Consider the following 15895-nt stretch of genomic DNA (forward strand, 5'->3'; position numbering starts at 1 on the left):
CGGTGGGATGGCGCCTTATCGTGAGGGGGAGGCCGGTGCTGCCGTCCAGCCTCAGAACCCAGGTAGCAGAGTGTAACAAACACAGCCTGTGCTTTTCGCTCACCACCTGAAGCGATAATTTTCAGACTACCTTACAGTTTTAAAGCAAGTACCAAAGAACTCTGAACATTCACATCCTCCCGCAAAAAGCTGCGCCATAAAGCGGGTGACATCTTCAGGAAACCTTCGGTTCCTGAGGGAATTAAAAACGCGCCCGCTCGCCGCCTGAGGGGGGGGTCTGTGCCCTCAGGGCGCCGGGGGGCCGTGAGGGCAGGAGGGCTCAGAGACACGCAGGGAGAGCAGGTGAAGGAGATGAGGAGAACATCCAGCATTTTACAACCTGGACTTTTGTCTAGTGTGAAGAAGGAATGCTCCCAATGAAGTAAAAGACTGTGGCTCATGTTGCAGACTTCACAAGCTGTGAGGAAAATGCAGGTGGTGATAATTCTTGGATGTTTTGGACGCATCCAAAGAGGGTGGCATTTTCCGGTGAAGAGCAAAGGAAAAGTAAGTTAAGAAATTAAAGACATGCATAGTTTCTAGAATTCTAGCAATCCAGGATTTGCTGCCCAATTTATTCATAAAGTTTATTTTAGCATGGCTGGTATCCAGCCCTTCATTTTAAGGGCCTTTTATCTGTCTCACTAATCAAACCAAAGGCTTTGTCCCCTCTTCATACAGCAGGATATCTTCTCGATACTCCTCTTCCTCTCTTTCTCCTCTCTAATCCCATGCTTTTCCTAGAATTGCCTCTCATTCCTGGGCTTCTCTCCGTTTTTTGGTGAGCTTGTTCTTGGTCCTTTCCCAGCAGATTTACTTCGCAGGTGGAAACAAAGCTGCCCATGTTATTGAAGGCCTTAACATTTTAGCAATTGGTCTTGTAAAGGCAGACAAGTAACAGTCAGTTATATTCCACTGTTCTGTTTCCAGGGTAGCAAAGCTAGTTCTTTTTCTTCCTACAGTTTGGAAAGTTATATCCAGACACAGTTCTGGATACCATGGAGATACTAAGTCTTTTTTCAGCTTTCATTTCAAGTCCTTATATGCTCATGGATGGAACCTACCAATCTTGCAAGCATTATCAAACCATTTTCTGACTCTAAAATAATTAATTTATATACCCAGAATATATGTTTAAAGTTGGTTGCACAATTAATGAGGTTTTGCACTGAATTTATGGCTTTTAGGGTTTGACTGTGTCTTGTAATTTCTGCTTTTTAATGTGCTATTTCTATGTGCTTTATATTACAATTCTGTGACATATAGTATTTTAAAAAGCCTATATAGACAATAAAAAGGCCATTAAAAGTTGATAGAAATGAAGCCTTTTTAAGAGGAATTTGATAGGGAAAGGATCAATGATACTTAAAAACTCTCAGAAGTTATATAGTTATACAGTTAGCTGTTATACAATTTCAACGTTGAAATTAACAGTCTTACCTGATTGTCTGTATTAATTTCTTCTGCCTTCACAGGTAGAGGAAGATAGGTAGATTAGATAAATAGATGTATCTCACATAAATTTTTATAGATTCATAGGAACTGGTGTTCAGCAGAGACTCTCAGGGTTCTTTTTTGCATTTAACATTGACAACTGGGAAGGAAAGGCCAGGACTTCATGCTTGGAGGGGAACCAAGAGCCTGTGGTGGGGTTGCAGGTTTCTGCATTCAGGGAACATGATGGACTAGTGGGGAGAGAGGAGGAATGGGGAGACTGCAGTACCTTGAATTGGCACAGGGTTTGTGTGGGCTGGACTCACACTGCCTGAAAGATAAATGGCAAGTGTTCCTCTAACAGTGGCTTCTGAAAAACACATAAATACAGCAGTGCCTGGCTGTAAAAAAATTCTTCTTTTCACTTCTGCCTTGCTGCTGTCATGCATAGAGAGCTGGCTGCTGGTGGGTGCCAGGGTGGGGTCTTTGCAGGCTCTTGTGCAGGGAAATACTCTTGGTTCTTTGAAGAACACATGCAAAACATTTATGTATCCTCAGTCTGTGGCTTCAGATCTACAGACTCCATCTGGGATAAGGTGTGGGCCTGTGCTGGCATCATATGCCAAGTGTGGCATACCAGCCAAGTGACATTTAGGGGGAAAATGGGATGATTAGTAAGATGCCATCAGAAATTTCCCGACCTCCTTACATGGGAATGTAGGCGGGGAATTGTAGCTGTCTGCTTTTGCAGAGAGGAGGAAGGATGGATGGCTTGCTGAAGTGAGGTGAGGCAAGGGAATTCCCAGGAGAGCAGGCAGCAAGGCTTGCTGGAAAGCAGGTTGTAACAAGCACTGTAAACACTGGCTGCAATTTCAGTACCTGGGTTGATTGAGTTGGATTGAAATGTCTCCAGCTTTGTTGCTTAGATCTCAACCTTCCTTGAAGTGGACAGGTAGCTTGACTGCCAAGATGTGCTTTTGTTTTTAATACAGTTTAAACCTCTCTGAAATTCCTCAGAGAATGTTTATTCAGCATTTCACTGCTTGTGACTGTTATCATAGCAATATTTTCAGAAAGATGTACCAGAAATGACTACAACGATACCCTGCACTTCCATGGCCTCTGAGAGAGGGAGAGGATCAAAGGCTGGGATGGGTGCAGGGTGAGAGTGGCCTGAAGGTCTCAAGTGCAGAATGTGTGCTAAGAAGACTCACATTTGTGACCTCCCCTAGGCTCAGTCTCCGGCTCTCAGTGCATCCTGGCACACACTGGGCAGGTTGGCTGGGTGCCTAGTTAAGGTAAGTGGCTGCAGAAGCTGTTTTGCAGACTCAGAAAAGCAGAAACAAATGTGCAAGCAAATACAATAATGATGTAGTTTGACCTTCACTTTAATTATGCTCCATTCAACTCTCAGACTTTTTAAACACCGGGAGTTAAATTCTGTGAACATAGGGCACTTTGCATTGGTGCAATTGAGTCTGGACTGTCATAAATCACTCATCTAGCAAAGCCTGTAGACAATTCCACAGCAGAGGTAATTTTCATTTGCAGGCATGCATTATAAAAGTAAAAGTGTATTCTTGCTTTTGGGACAAACAGTATAGCAAATGTTATAAAAATGAGTTCACTCCATTTGAATGAATTAGGTAGTAAAGAATAATCTCATGCTTTTTCTCCAGCTCCTGAGGAGGTAATCATAAGCTTCTTTGAAGTGTGTAATAGCCTGGAAAGGTCCATGAACACTGAAGGATGCATAGTAAAAATGACTGATTATCTGACAAACATTTTCCCAGTCAATCTTTTCAACATTTACAAGTACAGTTAGAAAATGAGAGCACCCATATCAGAGTATTGTAAACCAGTGAATAGAGGGGGGAAATGGTAGTGTCAGTGTAAAGTACAGAGGGCAGCAGTAGTGAAATCCAGTCTTTTATGTGTTCTGGAGCAGGAGAGATCTCTTACCACTTTGATCCCACCCTCCTGATTTTGTGGTTCCCTGGAATGCCAGTCATGACTTGCAATCCATTAATTGCTCTTCACTGGGAGTAAATGATCTCATAGGAGTCACTCCCTGCATTTCTTCACTTTTTGATGGGCTTGAGCACTGTGAACTTCTTGGTAATGATCGAATGTTGGTAGCATGGTCCATTTTAATGCCACTGAAGGGATGTAAAAGGAATGAGGAGCACTCTTCATGACTGAGGAAGGGGGAAAAAATAGGTTGAGATTAGTTCATTATCTTTTCTTTGTATCTTTTTCATCTGACTTAACCTACATGAAATACAGTTTTTAATAGTAAAGACCTATATACACTGCATTTAAATACAATTTTCATGAACTGATCTAATAATATATCCTTGTTCAAGTACATAAAGGATGTTTGTATGTTCTAATCTATTCTATATTTATTTCTATATTTATATTTGAGAGCAGTCATTGTGTCATGCTAAGGGTTGGCATGATGGTAGGAGACCTTTCAGATTTGAGAAGCACCGCAGAAAAACATTTTGGAGCTAAAAGTCTGATGTTAGACAAACTGAAACAATTCTGCAAAGGGCTAATGTAATAGTTAAAAAAACAAGATACAAGAAGTTCTGTTTAGAAACATGTCACCGGCATTAACAGTTTCCCCAGAGGTACATTAGCATTGTTTTTGTTAAGAAATAGGTGTAGATTGGCCTCCAAGTCCACTCTAATGCTGGAGAGGAGCTGAATCCATCTAGTTCATCCATTTTATGCTGTTAAGAAAAAATGAGAAACCGTGGCACTGTCCATTCTGTTCTTTGGAGTCTTTTACACCAAGCTACAAATAGTACCTTTTCCCTCCTCACTGCCCCGTCGTTACATTTTCTGCATGAGTTCTCTGCCAGCTCCAGTCAGATCAGTTTTCAGGATCTGTATCCTGGAGAATGGCCTCTGTGTTCCATGGCTTTTCCTGTGGCAGCAGAGCTGCTCTACATCCCTTCTGTCTGCACTGCCCTACATCCTCCCCACTGCACCAAGGCACTGTTGGAGGAGAGGGTGACACTCTTTTATTTACAAACAGCTGAAGAGGGGACTGGGGTGGGGACTTGTTAAATCACACTGCTGTAAAGGAAAGGTTTGTGAAATCTCAGAGCATCCTGGGATGAGATTTCCCTTTCTGCAGCAGTGTCAGTTTCAGCAGCCTTCTGAAGGCTGGCTTCTCCATTCTCCCTAACCTTCTTCACATGACAGTAGCAAAGGTACCACTAGAAGTATTTGTGTAACCATGGAGACCAAGTGGAGGCAGCAGATTAGGGGAAAAAATAACTCAGGCAAAAGAAGGTTGTATTTTTAACTTGGGTTTTTATCCAGTCTGTTCACTGGATGGTCCTCAGGAGAATGTGCACCAGCCATGCATAGGCAGAAATTAACAGTGGGCAGGTGTGGACTTTCATTTGCTTTCAGCATAAATGCTTTTGAGACTTCACACTCCAAGAACATTATAGTGTTTCACCTTAAGGTTCATCACTTGCTGTTTGTTTGCTGAATTTGTTCAAAATTCAGCTGTTAAGGTAATTTTCTATAAGCTTTTGTGCTCTTTGGACAGTACCATCCTGTTCTTGCACATGCTCTGTATTCCTGTATTGCCTTTTCCCTTTGCAGCACCCACTTCAAGCCAATTCACAATTCTCTCACTGTAGCTATTTATGTTTGTGTTTTACCTACTAAGAAAGTGTTTCACAAAGAAAACTGATGAAAAAGAACATTTTAAAGCTGATGTAAATATAGTAAGTCAGTGACAGGCAGAAAGTCAAATTAAAAAAAATAAACTTCCTTGTAAGGACTGCATGATGAGCTTATCATCAACAGGCATGTCCTTGTGTCCCTGTTACATGATGGGTAGGGCTTCATTTTGGTGATGTGGTGGCACAGCCTGGGGACATAGCTTGGGGGGCACAGGGACATGGGGTGTCTCTGTAAGGTGTTGTGGGGCCTCCCTGCCTACTAAGAACTGCTGTCTGAGTTCATTATATAATCTGCAGCTGAAAGTGTAATTTAAAAATTTCATTCTTGTAACTAGCGTTTTTGTATATGGAAATTCGATGAATATTTTTTAAATAAATCCCAATTTCCAGTTGGGAATTTTTAATAAACCCAAGCTATAGTCATGAAGCAGCAGGGCTGCCTTTGCTTCTGCTAAACAGCACTACCAGAGTGTTCTCTCGGTGCTATCTATGGCTGCTGTGAGCTGCTCCAGGCTGAGTGTCTGTGTGTGTACACACCTAACCACAACCTCTGCCGTGTACCCATGGTTAAACCTGTCCTGCTGAAAGGAAAGGAGTGTGTGTTACAGCACACACTCCATGGATGGAGAACTTTTCCTGGATCCACTTCATGGTGCTAGGAATCAGTACAACCTAATTTTCTGCTTTCCTCACAGTTTCCTGAGGCTGCTGATGTACCCCACAGGTGTATTAAGAGTCTTTAGTTGATACCATGGAGGTCTGAAGCCCATGGAAAGCAGAGCTCTTGGAACTGTTGAGCTCCCTGCCATGGATAATCTGTGATACCTTTGTGGGTACTGTTGACTGGCTTGGAGCAGGTGCTCAGCATGATCCTGCCAGGTGTTAAGTGCTGTGATATAGCTCCAGAGAAACACATCCATACCTTCAGCTGTGGTTCCAGTAGAATGAAAGGCCTGGAAAAACCAATTGGTACTTTCCAAATGGGTAAAGATAATTAAAGTGAAAGTAACTCATTCTCTTGTATTTGTAAAAGCAATGTTTACTTCTGGACTCTGTTTTTAATTTTTTTCCTTTTAAATTTTGGTATTTCCTGGATGGCAGCTTTCTCAGCTGTTACAAAGAAAATCAAACATCTTTCCTACTGGCTGTAGTTTGCAGTGTCACAGTCTGAAACCAGCTCTCTGTATAACTTTAGCAATCCAACTGTGGCTCAGTATCCAGAAGCAGCAGCAAACCAAACTGATATTAAGCAGGTGAATTCAGCTAGGAAAGACAGAAAATGTTAAGCTTTGTGTTGTACCCTCATCATTGTTTTACCACCTCTGTGTGTGGCAGGTTTTCAGGGGAATAATTTATGTCATCCAATATTATGTGTATTTTAGTGCTCAGTTAATGATGACCTAATATTTCAAACAAAATACAACTTCTGTAACGATACCTCGTTTCTGCCAGGATGTTATTAAGATCCCTGCTACAGTGATCTAATGAGATTGACCTTCATTTCATAACAAATTGCACTCCCCCTGAAACTATTTTTAATAGCCTTCATGAGGGGAAATAAATGATTCGAGTAATTATAAATTTTATGGAAATGACAAGTTACTTTAAAGTGCTACTATATTTTTACAATGTTACACACCGATTGAGTGCAACATTGTGAAAGTCTCAGTGGCTTTGTTCCCTCTGCCGCTCGGTAAAGAACAAAATTAATGAGTTCGTGCTGGGTAGAAGATAAAGCCTGTGTAATTGGGAATCCCGCGCTGATTTGAGCATTTCGCAGACTCACCCGGAGGCTCCTACCCCCGGAGTGCCATTTGCTGCCATCTCCTGGGCGGTTTCCAAAATTTCAAGGCGACGATCAAATGCGTCCTCTTCATAAATTTGCTGTTGTCCTGATCTTCAGAGTCGTAGTGAACGTGACTTCTAATATATAATTTAATGACATGAATTCTCTTTTAAGATGAAAAAGAGGCATCCATATTTTCAGTATTTCTGTTAATTGTCTTAAAACTATTAGTAGAAGCAGGATGGGTATAGGATTTCAGAGGGAAGATGAGTAGGGTTCGGATACACTTGGCATTGCATTTCTAGAAGATAAGAATGCTTTACTATGCTGTGGCTGTTTTTATCTGAAAAGCCTTTTACCTGCTATTTCATCCTCACCACATCCTCAGATTTCTTTTCTTACATGGTACCACTTCTATGATGTCATATCCACTGTGATGCAGAAGATTCTGTATATTTATTTACCATTGCAGGTGAAATAAGTGATGTAAAAATTATATGACTAAATATTTTCTTATTGCAGTTTATATTTTACTCCCATATTTTTGGTAGACCTGGATGGAAATCTCATGCCTGAAAATTCTGTCTCAAAAATCTCAGCATCGAAGCTGTTCTGAATAAACAGCTTAACAAAAAAACTATTTGAGATGAAAAGACTAAGATGCAAATTTAACTTTAAAGGAAAGGCTTCACAAAAATAACATCGTTATTTCCTCAAAGGCCACCGAAGTTCCCACATTAAGATAAAGAACTTTCAAGTCTGTATGTAGAGCACCATCTGGTGACTTGTGCACAGCAGGATCCCAAGGCAGGGATTTACATACCTAGCCACATCGCAGACAGGGGGGCAGTTGATATCCCCCAGCAGAGCTGCTCCTTCTGTCCTCCCTGCCAGATACAACTTCTTCACAAATGTGCTTTCATCCCTGTGCCCAGGCTTTGGCTGTTGTCCCCGTTATTTGTGCAGAGGAGCAGTGGGGTTTGTGTGCTGGTGCTGTGCCCTCCTGCTCACGCCTTTCCAGAGGCAGGCTTTCCTTCTGCCCAGGAAGGGCTCCCGGGGCAAGGCTCAGTGTTACAGTCCCAGGCTCGGGAGCAGGCAGCAAGCACAGAGATGACTGCCTGGCACCCAGCCTCTCTTGGCTGGCCCTCTTCCTGCCTGGCTGAGACATCCACTCAGTCTGTGCCTTTCACTGCTGCTGCCACTGTTCCAGTTTGTCCTCTCCTTCGCAGCTGTCCTGGGAATGCCACAGTCACTGCTACAGAACAAACCCACGAGAAATGTGTCTGCCTGGCCATTTGGCTGTGTGCTGTGGGTGGAGCACACAGCCAAATGTGGAGGAGGGTGGTTGTTGGTGTTTATTTCCACAAAACCAATGAACAGGATGATCCAGTTGTAAGCGTCATTCTTGGGTGCCTTAACTATTTGTGGATACATGAATTTTGAGCAGTCTTGTTATGGAAACAGTTAGACTTCAAGAGGTTTTAGTTTTCCTGTAAGCATAGAGCAAGTGAAAAGATTTGAAGCTTAATTCTCCACTGCATTATACTATACTGTACTATAGATTTCAGTACAGTTCTATTTCATCTTAAACTCAACGTAATTGACTTGAATATCATGTTTTCAACCCATAATCCTCTATATCCCACATATCTCAGGCAATCACCTCAGCACCTGTGGATTTCTGAATCACCTTACCACTGAAAAAATACATCTTTTTTCAGTAGAATAGCCCATGGGCTTAGCAAAAAATCATGTGTCTGAATCTAGATACAGCATATGAAGGGCTTCCTCCAGCAGTAATCACACAAATACTTCAGGAATCAAATGTACTACTAAAGCTTTTTTTTTTTTTTTTTTTTTAATGTGGCAACTTTCTTAATTCCTTAGAGAACAGTTTCTTATAATTTAGCACAGTGGACTGGTTACAAAACCAGTCAGTGTTGTATGTGAGAAAGAGAGAAGAGCCATCACTTCCCTCACAGTTTAGCTGATGCCCTGTTCTGCTGAAGCAGACAAATGTCTGTGTTTGAGCAGGAAGGGAAGGTTGAGGGTCAGAGATCACACTTGGCAGTGATACTGCATTGTTTCAAATCTCCTTCCCACAGCATCCAAAGACCTTTTGCTTTCTGATGAACTTGCATAACTATGAATCCTGCAAGGAGGCTGTGAGGATATTTTGGAAGGGTACAGGACTTGCTGAATGTTAAAATATAGTTTTATACTGAGATTTAATTTGATAAGGGTGAACGTTACTGTAAATACAGAAGCTAGTAGCTCTGTAAACCATTGAGGATATATGAATTTCATCATTTGGAAGCTCATATTTTAATCTTATTTTTTTGTTGGTTTACTCCCTTGGGAACTTCTCTGTAGTGAAAGACATGGCATACATTAGTTTAGGCCTTTAAATTATATTTATGCGTAGGCAATAGGAAGAACATGCTGCACTACTGTTACTGATTCAGTTTGGTTAAAACAAAACCCACCAATAAAACAGAGTGAAAAGAGAAGCAAAACACTGAATTGGGAAATTTCCAACTGTAATAACAGTCCCTCTGAAACACACTAATAAGGCCAGTCCTGACTGTGCTGGATTTGTGTGGATTTCTGAGGCAAATGGCTGCAGAGTGTCCAGCCACTGAACCTCGACACCTCCAACCATGGGTCCCACCATAGCTTTGCCAGGGATCTGCTGCCTTTTTGTGAGGAGCTTCTAACTTCTGAATTTTTAGTTGTCACCAAACAGTTCAGATGTTGTGAGACTCATGGTCAGGCTGTTTCACCATTTGATAAACAGCACCCACGTTACTGCTGCTTCTTTCTTATCTTTCCTCTGCATGCCACAAACAGGGCTCAGCTGTCCTGAACCAGCCTAGCTCTGTGGCCTGCAGTGAAGATTTCTCAATTTACACTCAGACCTCCACAGACCAAAAGATGCACCTTTGCAAAATGCATGTCTCCATCCCAAATGGAGCCTCCTTGTGCAGGGGGATACCCTGGAATCTGATGAGTTGCACGCTGAATTTGGGCATTTGTTCTGACTGTAATTGCAATTGGGTTTTAAAATCAGCAGGGAAAAGTCATTCTGTCTTGGATGTAAAACACAGCTGCATTTCCCACAAGGAGGGCCTTTCCAGAGACGTGAAGCATCCCAGAGCCCAGCCACACATGGCTCAAGGAAGCACTCAGGTTTGTGTTTGAGGGGGTTATGTGCAGTTATGGCCTTTATTCTGTAAATGACCTATTTGAGCAGAGAGAAGAAGTGTTCTGTATAAGGCCAGCTGTCTTGAACTTTGGATGTTTTGGAGAGAGGAGGAAATGCAGTGAAGGATAGAACTAGGTCACAACTTCATACTGCCAAGATTTTTCTCTTGATTGGCTTACTGCTTCTGTAGAGCAGTCTCTCACACTGGGAGGAATAATCTGTCCTCTACACTCACTGGATCAAAGTATAAAGAGAATTAATTGAAATAATAAAAAATTTAATTTTCTGTGTTTCTATGTGGAAGTATGGCAATAAAGACAAACAAATCTTCTCAGCTCTGTAATTAGCATATTTATGATTGGGAGATAATCAATCAATCAAGTCAGTTATAGCATTTCTCACAAGTAGTTTAGCGTCTCACTAAAGTGACTGAAACGCAGGGCAACACAAGTACTGCTGTGATGAAGTCAGACTCAGGGCAGGAATAGCAAAGGGATTGTTGATGATTAGTAAGATAAGAAGTAGGATTAGAAAAACCGCTTTTAAAACTGAGGAGCTCAGTTCAGTTCAGACAATTGTCCTGAGCCCACTGATTGCTCCCTGTAGAGAGCAAGCTTGAAATCTTCCTTCCCTGTGCTACTTAGAACTAATAAATGTATCCAGATTAGAAGCCAGGGAAATGTGTTTCACATCATGTCCCTCATTAAGACACTTTGGGGAGGGTGGAAAAGATAAAATTATTCAAAAGCAATCTTAATAAGTGGAGGAATATATTAAATTTGCCTGCATCCAAAAGGTGGCCTGGAGCTTTGCTTTCTGGGGCTGTGTGCACCCATGTCTGCAGCTCCCTCCTGTAGTGATCACGTACACGTGTGGGGGAGGCAGTGCATGAACAGAGTGCCGGGAAATCTGGCCTACGTTGTGTGAAACAAGAAATTAGCAGGGATTTTGTGGCTCATGTTCTGATTAAATCTTTTGCTATTACATTATATCCTCTTTAAAAATTGCTGTGGATTTTTGAGCATTTACCCAGCTATATCCATGGTAAGGCACACTTCTCAGATGCAGTTAAAACAAGCTGTTTGTACTTTTTCATGAAATAACAGACATTCACAGCCATACCACTGTCTTCTTTTGGCAGTTTGGAGATGTAGGAAATATTGCAATCAGATGTTTCTAATTTAATTCAATCCCTCATTAATTTGATCTCTCCTTTAATTCAATCTTGGCCTGAGGACCTAAATAATTAATATTAAAAATAACATAATGACCACTCTTTCTTTTAATCAATGGTGACTGCTTTAGGCAGGTATTAGCAGATAATCTGATTACTAAATACACAGTGAGTTGGCTTTAGTTAATAACTAACAGGGAAAATTTGGAAAACAATTAAAGGAGGAAAAATAAAAAGAGGAAGAGGGATAAGAGAGAGAGCCTTACAAAGGCATGCAACATTAAAGAAAGTATTATGGAATAGTTATTTTTGCTGATGATTGTTATTGGTACAACCATCTAAGATACACAGCCAGTGGTGTCAGCCATGGGCGACAGGCTCAGCCCAGCAGGGAGAGTCCAGAGTCAGGACTATGGTAAATCTGACGTCTTTTCCCCTTAGACTTATTTAAACTTACTAATGGGATTTGGAGGTTAGATGCATAGAGGTATTAGGCAGACACAGCTCCACTGCACTCTGGCTACACCATTTGCAACTGTGTCTTTCTCAGTATAGGCAGACACCATTTGCCTGCCCAGTAGCCTTTTTATGGGAAAGATGTTGGGAAAGCCCTTGTTGTCTGGCAAGAAAACTTGTGATGCACAGCTAAATCCAGGTCATAGCCAGAGCAGCCTGGAGCAGCTCTGCAGTTGCTTCATACCAGCTAGTGGGGAAGTCACCTGTCAGGCTCCCTGGTCAGTGATTGTCACAGGGTCCCCCAGTTCTCTGGAGACTGAGAGCTGCCAGCTCCAGGACTGCCAGGTCTGACAGTGCTTGACAGATGCTGACAGGGACTTAGAGGGGACAGTGCTGCATCTCTCACTTTCTTACAAGCACCATCTTGAGTCTGCATCTGAAGCAGACAGTTTGTTGTCCACTGTTTTCTTGTCAAATTTGCAATACTGCTGTAATGACAGCCCTTCTAGTAAGCCAGTAGTTCTAAAGGAGACTTGGACTGTAATGTTCCACCTGCCTTCCCCTTCTCCCTGCTCCTGATGCCTTCAGCCTGGGGCCCATGGTGTGCTGCACAGATGGCATTTTTCCAGTGCAGCAGTATTGGAAGGGCACCCAGCACAGCACGAGTGATCCCAAGCTGTTACAGAGACACCTTTTGGCTGCAGCAGAACTAAGAGCCTTGACAGTTTGCTGTTTTCAAATTACCCAATAGCAAAAGGGAGATATACATGGTGAACTGACATTTTCCCATGTGCTGTAACTCTCTGCCCAAGTTCCCAGGTTCACTGGGCTCTGTTCAGTGTATGTTACACTGATGTGGTGATGAAAGGTGTCATGACATCTCAGAAGGGACCTCTAGGGGTGATATGAACTGGATGTGCTCATCACACAAGAGCCTTTGAAGCTTCCAGTAGAGGCTGCTTGAAGTCATCAGCATAATAATGCAGCCGATTTGGGAATTTAGAAATGCAGGGACTCTTACTCCCATTTCTGATGGGGTGCCAAAGCAGTTGACTCCTGTTCATGTTAACAAGGCTCATTCCCAATGTCCTCTTTGTAAGAAAGGCTGCTCAGCAATACCTGGGAATTAGGCTGGTCCAACTAGGAAAGATGCTCCAAAGCAGAGTTGTCTCCTGCAAACCAGAGGTATTGACACCTCCCTGGGAGACAGAAGAGGATTTTGAAGTGACAGAGGTCACTAGTCTCAGTCTAGATGTATAGTGGAGCTGAAATGGGTGTCAGAGCAGCTTCTCCTGGTACTCCAGTGCTATAGCTTTGAATCCCTTTCTTTTGGGACTGAAATCTTGTTACTTTTGAGTTTGATCAGCTGTTATTGAAATTGACAAAATAAATTGATAATTCTGTAAAAATCATTCTGCATTAGATTTAATTTATGGAGGCTGTCAAGTCATGACAGATAATTGTAAATCAGTGGTGAACAGAATGCAAACAGAAATACTGTAGGAGATGGTTTAGTTGAATAGGCCCTGGACTCCTGCATACTATTGCCCCCAAATGGCTTGCTGTGTCTTCTTTCTACACTCCTTTGCCATGCTGTCCATCAGTTCCTGGATCTGTAGCATAGCAATTAATCTTTTCTTGTAAAGTGCTTTAGGATCAGCACTAAACTTGCACTGTATTTTTATTGTACTTCTGGTGAGTGAAGAGAAAGAAAACCCTTTTAATTGTGACAGAACAAAACCAATGTAACAAGTACAAATTCTTTAGGGAAGACAGGCAACTGTGCCTAAGAAGTAGTTTTAGCTCAGTGTTTCCAATTGCTGATTTGCAGGAAGAAGTAATTAATCACAAAGTGAAATCTGTTCAAGATTAGCATAAATTGCAGAAAGTTGTAAAAGACTCCAGATGGATTTGAATAATTTGGAAAAAATACAGACAAAAACACCAAAGGGAACATTGAGCTGGATGAACACAGACTAATTCCTAGTAAAAAATAAACTAAATATTCTTATGTGAGCATCCAGAATTTTCAAATCAAGACTCTAGGCATGAACATGTCTGCCCAGGACAAGCAAATAGGATGCTGATGGGCTCTAAATGAAATACATTCCACCATTTCTACAGAATGCTGACACCCTTACTTCTAGCCCCTCAGTCTGAGCCAAATTGCCTCAAAACCAAAACAAAATATCAACAAAAAATGTCTCACAGCAAGGAAGAGGTCAGGACTGTGTGCTCCTTCCTATGGAAGGAGATGTTGAGTAGAAAGTACAGGGAGGAATGCTTCATGCCACAAGGAAATTATTTAAACAGTTTACTACTGCAAAAGGGCCAGGGATGGTGAAACTCTGGGTCTGGATGGTATTTAAACATTTGTACCTAATGGCTTTAAAACATTTGTCATGTAGTATCCAACAACCTCTTCTGACTTCCTGTTACGCCTTCTTGTGTGAAGCTGAAGCACACCCTGGTGTCCTGTGATTGCAGCTTTAGCTATAACTCCTGTACAAGCACAAATACATAAGATGAAGGATTAATACGGGAGAGCATGAAACTTTTTTCCCCAGTAATGTAAATGGAAGAAAGTTTCAATGGATACTTTCTTCCCTGGCCAAGAGATGCTACATGACTGGGTCCCAGGTTATGGGAAGTTTCTTTTCTTTTGATGGTTGCATTGGTGGTTGTACATGGGCAGACTATTGGCCCAATTCCAACAGTAACTTGATTCAAATTTAGTGCCCATTTAGGAACCAGAAAAATTTCATTACCTTGATTTAATTCTTCATTTTCTTTAGAAGAACATTTATGTCCTTCTGCACTTTGGAGAGGTGCAAAGTTAATAGCTTGCTTCTTGTAGATACACTGCAGGGATTTCATGTTTTTTAAGGTTAAACTGGTATTCACTGCAGTTTATCTGGACCATTACGACTCCAGTGAAATCAGGCAAAACCTGGCATGTGACATGAGATCTGTAACTGCCCCCCAGCCCCACTGCACACAAGTTCTGTCCCCGGGGCTGTCCTGTCTCTCACTGTGCTGTGCAGGGGACTATGTGCTTCTCCCAGCACCTGTAAAACACCAGGCAACAGCTGGAGAAAGGAGCTTTCTATGGATCTGTTGAACTAGGGCTGGTAGCGAGAACAGCAGACATAGGTAAATACCTGAGCAATAAACCTCCCTATTCCTGATCCTTCTCTTTTTGGAGGATAAGAAATAGAATTTTGTGATTTTACCTTAAATTATTGTCTGTTACTTCCAGTGCTACCTTCTATGCATGTCCCGAGTCTGCCAGCTGCAATGTAACAAGAACAGCACCCAAATGACAGCAAAATAAAGGGTGAGAACAGGAGATGTAATAGAAAATGCACCTTCGATAGCTATTACTTTGAGTTCTCTGATTTTACATAAGCAAATCTGCTTCAGAGCCTCCAAGTTCCTCTCCCAGTGACTCCCCTGGTGTCTGTTTGCAGACAATGACTTTTTGCTAATTTGGAAGCACTGAACTGATGGCAAGAAGCCTGCCCCTGTCTTCCATGGCAGTGGGCTAAGCACCAGGCTCTAGTGCTGCGTCCTGAGACAGCAGCAGCAGCACCACGTGCAGTAGATTTGAAGGCCCAACGCTGTGTTTTAATGTGTATCTTTCTCCACAGAGCTACAAGTCTTAGCTCAGAATTAAAACTGCAGCCTCTCTCTGCAGAGTAGGTTGTGGCATATATTTCACTTGAGCAGTCTGCCTTGGGAGCTGCTTCCATCCGAGCCTGGTTAAAAGCACCTCTGGGTAAGGAGGATGGTGTGATTCCTGTGGGGCGCCACAGAAGCTCATTAACTGGGGCAAAACCAGCAGCCTGCAGAGCTCAAGTGATGCAGGGAGGCTTTCTACAAAAGAAAGGCTTATCATGTAGAACATAGCTCTACTATTGGGCGAGTTTCTGAGTTGGTGAAAAATCTGATACAGACATTTTTGCATCAACTGAAACCAAGCATCTGTTCCACTTGTGTTCATGTCTGGCACAAGCTGAAATGAGAACGCCAGACTGTGACTGCTTAAGGACACCCACAAGAGAGTTTGCACTAACAGAACTAAATTAATT

General features: G+C 42.1%; 1 long non-coding RNA gene across 2 annotated transcripts; it reads right to left on the bottom strand.

Moving 5' to 3' along the window:
* Positions 1–2822: 2822 nt before the first annotated feature.
* On the bottom strand, positions 2823–8276 carry LOC131583323 (uncharacterized). Of its 2 annotated transcripts, XR_009278487.1 has the most exons (3): positions 7793–8276; positions 6970–7106; positions 2823–6136 (listed from the first exon to the last, which is right to left on the bottom strand). It is a non-coding gene; the product is annotated as an uncharacterized LOC131583323 (long non-coding RNA). The 2 variants fall into 2 exon arrangements; XR_009278486.1 differs by having other exon boundaries at positions 2823–3671; positions 6970–8276.
* Between the last annotated feature and the right edge of the window lie 7619 nt (positions 8277–15895).

Source organism: Poecile atricapillus, chromosome 11, assembly GCF_030490865.1.
Source record: "Poecile atricapillus isolate bPoeAtr1 chromosome 11, bPoeAtr1.hap1, whole genome shotgun sequence".
Classification (NCBI taxonomy): domain Eukaryota; kingdom Metazoa; phylum Chordata; class Aves; order Passeriformes; family Paridae; genus Poecile; species Poecile atricapillus.